This window comes from Nicotiana tomentosiformis, chromosome 2 (assembly GCF_000390325.3).
Source record: "Nicotiana tomentosiformis chromosome 2, ASM39032v3, whole genome shotgun sequence".
NCBI lineage: Eukaryota > Viridiplantae > Streptophyta > Magnoliopsida > Solanales > Solanaceae > Nicotiana > Nicotiana tomentosiformis.
In genome coordinates, this window is record NC_090813.1 from 89,944,647 (window position 1) to 89,950,136 (window position 5,490).

The following is a 5,490-nucleotide window of genomic DNA, read 5'->3' on the forward strand; positions in this document are numbered from 1 at the left end:
ACTTGTTGGGTACCATTGTGGTGTACTCATACTACACTTCTGCGCATTGTTGTGCAGATCCAGATATTTCGAAGTCAGTTGATCAGTAGCTAGTTGTACGGACTGTTGTTGTGGAGATTCAAGGTAAACCTGTTGTTGCTTTCGCAGGGTTCGGAGTCACCTTCTGATTTGTATTCACACTGTTTACTTTATTTCAAACAGTTGTATTTAGAAAATTGTAGCAAACTCTGTAGAGCTTTTGACTTGTACTACCGGTTTTGGGAACTGTAAATTTTATAGAGATTTCTATTTCAAAAATTGTTAGATGTTATTTAATTATTTTTGTTATTCAGTAAATGTTAGGCTTACCTAGTCCCTAAGACTAGGTGTCATCACGATACCCAACGGATGAAAAATTGGGTCGTGACACTTTTTATCCCTTGAGATAGAACATCTAAAAAGGCATCCAATATCACAAACATATCTAGCCCTAGTAGGATCTGTTTTTCAATCTTCAAGCCTTACCCATTAGCAATCTATATATATAAAAATAAAAAAAAATTGAGGGACGTATGCTGGTGACGTGGCACTCTCTTAAGCAAGTATTTAGACTTAATGCCATAAGACATGCCAAAGCGACTCCCGCCTAGGCGCACTGTGGACCATGAGATTGAGTTGGTGCCGGGTGCCAAACCACCTGCCGGGGCGCCATATAGAATGTTACAACCCGAACTCACCGAGCTTCGGAGACAATTGACGGAAATTCTAGACACAGGGATCATCGTGCCCTCCAAGTCCCCCATACGGGTCCCCAGTGCTATTCCAAAATAAACATGATGGCAGTTTACGACTCTGTGTGGATTATCGGGTTCTAAACAAAATCACCATGAAGAACAAGTACCATATTCCGCTAATGGCAGATTTGTTCGACATACTGGGTGGTGCGACGGTATTCACTAAAATAGACCTGAGGACGGGTTATTGGCAAGTTCGGATTGCAGAGGGTGATGAACACAAGACGACCTGCATGACGAGATATGGGTCGTTCGACTTCCTGGTTATGTCATTCGGCTTGACTAATGCGCCAGCCACATTTTGCACCCTAATGAACCAAGTCTTCCGAGAATACATTGACAAATTCGTCGTGGTCTATTTGGATGACATTGTAATATATAGCCATACACCGGAAGAACACCTGGAGCACTTGCGGAAGTTCCTAGCCCGATTGGGGGAGCACGAATTATATGTGAAGTTATCCAAGTGCTCGTTTGCTCAGAAACAAATTGACTTCCTCGGACATGTCATCGAGGAAGGGCGGATCAAAATGGACCAACAGAAGATTCAGGCCATCACAGAATGGTCGCCGCCTAAGGATATCCACGCCTTGAGGTCGTTCTTTGGCCTATGCAACTTCTATCTGGGAGCTGGTGACGTGGCACACTCTTAAGCAAGTATTTAGACTTATCTTTTTTCACAGTTTTTTAACATTTTCTCTATTATTTTGTTTCTTCTCATTGTTTAAATTAATTTTTACCCTTCGGTTAAGACTCAAAAGCTGCGCTCCTTCATTAACCCTTCTCATTAAACCTTCATATACTATTCATCTTAATTACGCCTTCTATCTTCCTCTTCTTTCTCATAATACACCATAGCCAGTTTAGTCTTTTTTCTTTGTGCCCTGCCGGAAAAAAAATGTTAGTGAGACAAGATTTTGTGGCATCCTTCATAACTGTGCTATCCCCAAAATATAAGACATCGACCAATCGGAGCCACTGGTGGTGGACTTAAGATACCGATTCGAAGTCGAAAATCAGTGATTGCTTGAAAGCACTCAAAGACTTCAAGGACATGAGACTTTCTGCTCCGGAGAAAATTCACGGAACAGTTCACGACTTTGCACGTTCTTTCTCTTCGATTTTTAAATTATCTTAATTCTTTTTACTCAATTATATTGCTATTTACTTTTGAAACAATTAGAGGATATCACGAATTCTCTAGATATTGAAATTAGAACTTGTGAAATATATACAAATAGGGCAGCGTTGATTGAAGTGTTGGTCAATCTTTTGATGTTTAGTTGAAAATTCAATCATCTTATTTCAAAGGAGAGGTTTTCCTGTCGTTAGACTGATTTATTGTTATATCTGGACTTCTCATAGTTTTATTTTTCGTTTTAATTATGCTATTTTGTTTTCTCCTTAAGTGTTGGCCGTTGGACAAGGTTGCAGTAGGTTTGGATGCTCAAAATATTAAATTCATTAGAATTGTTAAAAGGACCTTTCTTTTGACCTTCCCTATAATTGTTAACATTCATTACAATCATAAACAATTCACATTTACTAATTTAATTGAGTTATTTCACATTTAACATTTGTTTTGTCAATAAAAATTATATAGGATGTTAAAAATTCATTAAAAGTGGGTAAATCATGATAAGATGTTTGACATTATTTTCTTTTATTAAATTTAAATTTTAATATTTTAACTATTTTTTCAGATGGGGATAGATAAGCTTCATGAATGCTTAAAACAAGTCCCGCCTTGAGAGAGATTATGAAACAGTCACACATGTAACAAAAACATCAACATTAAAATGTAATTTCTATTAAACTCTATAATGCTGACCTGAAATATTGTGATGCATTATTCTTGAGTACCAACTTTCCTTTTGATGTTGAATCGTATTTTCAGAACACTCAAATATAATATTGACGCATCCGACTGTTTTCCTTATTAGGAATTCATTTCCCTTTTTTACCCAAGTGATTGTCTTGGGCATATGATGATGTATTCTTCTTTTAATAGGATGTTGAACTAAACAAATGATGGTCACACATAACAGAGTGGAGACTATGATGTTCAAAATGAGCAAGTTAAAAATGTAAAGACGAACAGTCGGATCCATTGGAGGTACATGTTTAACAGCTGCAACTCTGTTACTTGCTTCGGCCAAACAAGTAGCGTCCTTGCTAGAACTTGATACAATTGAGGTATACTTTTGAGCTTTACTCTTCGTGCCACAATATTGAGTAATTTGTCAATGAAAATGTTACATTACTTTATAAGTGTTTAAATCTAACTACATAATGTATAATGCAAATAAAAATCATGGATGAAGAAGGATATAATATCTAGAGAGAATATGAATAAGGAAAATGTAATTGTACCTTGTTTATTTTTTCTATGAAGGTATCTGTAACTTGATTGATAATGATAAACTTTGCACAATGTATAATCAAGCATTTGCACAACTTGGAGGGAATTACTATTAGCCGTAAAAACTTCTTCTTGAAGGAAACCTTTCCTTGATGCCAAATCTGAAATTCCGTGGTGCTTAAGAGGAGCATTAAGATGTTTTTCTTTATCTTTTGAATAAATTTGTAGTAACATGAAGGTGCTTTTGGTCTAAAGTTGGATGAGAAAATAGTTTTCTGCTCAGTAAGTATATCTTTGTACTGTAAAAAAAAATTAGATATACCAGTTGTGAATTTCAGAGATTGCGGCATACATTTTATCAATCAAATGGTTCGAGGCCTCATCTTTTTTGATTTATTTGAGGATTATATTCAGATGTCGGCTTATGGCAAAATGATTTTGTGAATTGAAACAATATTGACATTTTTAAAATATCATTTCGTGCACTATTACCTTTTTCTTCTATAATCTGAAGTGATCATTTTTAAATAGGAAAGGGAAAGGATTGGAACGTTTGACCAGAGATTTTATAGTGTTTAAAGGTATACAAACGAGAAATAACACCAGCAGCACGAAAAAAAGAAGAGTGACAAGGTGGTCTTTGGTTTTCCAAACAACCTTGATAGCTTATGCACCCTCTTAACCAACTCCACGTAATTCCTACTTTAATAGTATTAGAATATTTTTGCTGCCTCTACCATCCTTGAAAGCTTAAATTTAGCTCATTTTGACAACATTTTTTTGAGAGCAATACCTAAAGACACCATAAAAGGGGGATTGTCTTCTTAAAAAATATATATTTAAACTTTTTGTGTAAAAGAAACTGATTTCTTTTTTTCATGATAAATGGTTGAAAATTATCTGTATGTCTGATCTGATGATTTTAAGGATATTATTGCAGGACTATTTCAGAGTATGGTATGGTACCGACAAAGCAATCGATAATCCATAGGCATTTATTATATTCTCTTGCTTTCTTCTCATAAAGTTGGGCTCACAGTTTGTGATCGTGTATTTTTATGAAATTATTTTTGTTAAATTTGTGGAACAGTTTAGCGCGATTCGAGTATTTACAACTTACAAGTTGCGTCTATGAATGCCATTTGGATTTACAGTTGTCTTACGTACTTGATTTCTTAATTTCAGTCTACAATTTGAATGGAGGTATATGTGATAGTGCAAGATTATTTTTGTTTATAACTGAGAATGTGTTGTACATTTTATTTTTTTCCTGCAAAATCTGAAAATACGTTAGTATCAAATAAATCTTTTGTTCTTCTATGATGTGCTTGGCAATTTTATTTTTGTTCTTTCTGTGTAATATTTTTTTTTTAAAATTTTCCCTAGAATGAATAAGCCTGATTAAACATTAAGAAAAGAAAATGGTCTAATCATAGTGGCATGAGATGTCATGGGCGGCTTTCCAGCCATGCCCCATGACCCCTTGGACGCGCCCCGTAGCGTCCTGGCAAGCCTCCCAATGCCTAACGCCACGGTCGGCCCCGTGGTCTCGGCAGCTCCAAGTGACAAGGGCGCATATGCCGTTGTCGCCCCACCGATAGCTATCACCAGCGTCCAACCACAGGCAGATGCCAACAGCGCCGCGCGCACAGACAACGTCGCGTGCGCCGACCCTGATGTTAAAGACAAAGTTGTTGCCAACGGACCTGTTTCTACTTTGTAGAAGACTAAGTTCTTTTCATTGTAAATATAGAGTAGTTTTACTGCATTTTCTTTCAGTGTGCTTTTACAGCTTATTTAGGTCAAGTTATGTAACTTTGGTTTATTTTTTTTAAGCATTATTAAGGTGGACCAAGCAATCAAACTTTCTAGCAAGTAAACAATTCTCTGTACTGGTGTCTCCCCCTTCCCCCCCCCCCTCCCGACACCGTGTTGTTTTTCTGTAATAGTTTTCATTCAATGCAATCGAGCTTTCTTTCATTCTCAATACTCTCTTTTCTGCTCTCTCTCTCTCAATTGCTCATGACATTGGTTTTCCCATATGGCACTGACAATCTAGAATAGCGCACAGAGGGGACCTCAGTTGGCGGACAGCAACCGTACTGACATCGGTTGCTTAGCTTTACGTCGCCCTTCCAAGGAACTTCAGGAAGGCGTCACGTAACAGTTGGTATCAGAGCCTAGGCTCGACATCGGACGAGGGATTACATTGTAATTACCACCATTTCTGACCATGGTGAATTATGGGGATCGCATCGCGGCCCTTGAGGAGACGGTTGACGCATTACTACCCATCGTGAAAATGGTGCCTGACCTAAAGACCAGCCTTGTGCAAAGGTTGGACGACCTGGACCG

The 5,490-nt window shown here is 37.4% G+C and overlaps 1 long non-coding RNA gene across 1 annotated transcript; it reads left to right on the plus strand.

Moving 5' to 3' along the window:
• The first annotated feature begins 1,439 nt into the window (after nt 1-1,439).
• On the plus strand, nt 1,440-4,455 carry LOC138906595 (uncharacterized). Its single transcript, XR_011414069.1, has 2 exons — nt 1,440-2,969; nt 4,076-4,455. It is a non-coding gene; the product is annotated as an uncharacterized lncRNA (long non-coding RNA).
• Nucleotides 4,456-5,490: the final 1,035 nt, after the last annotated feature.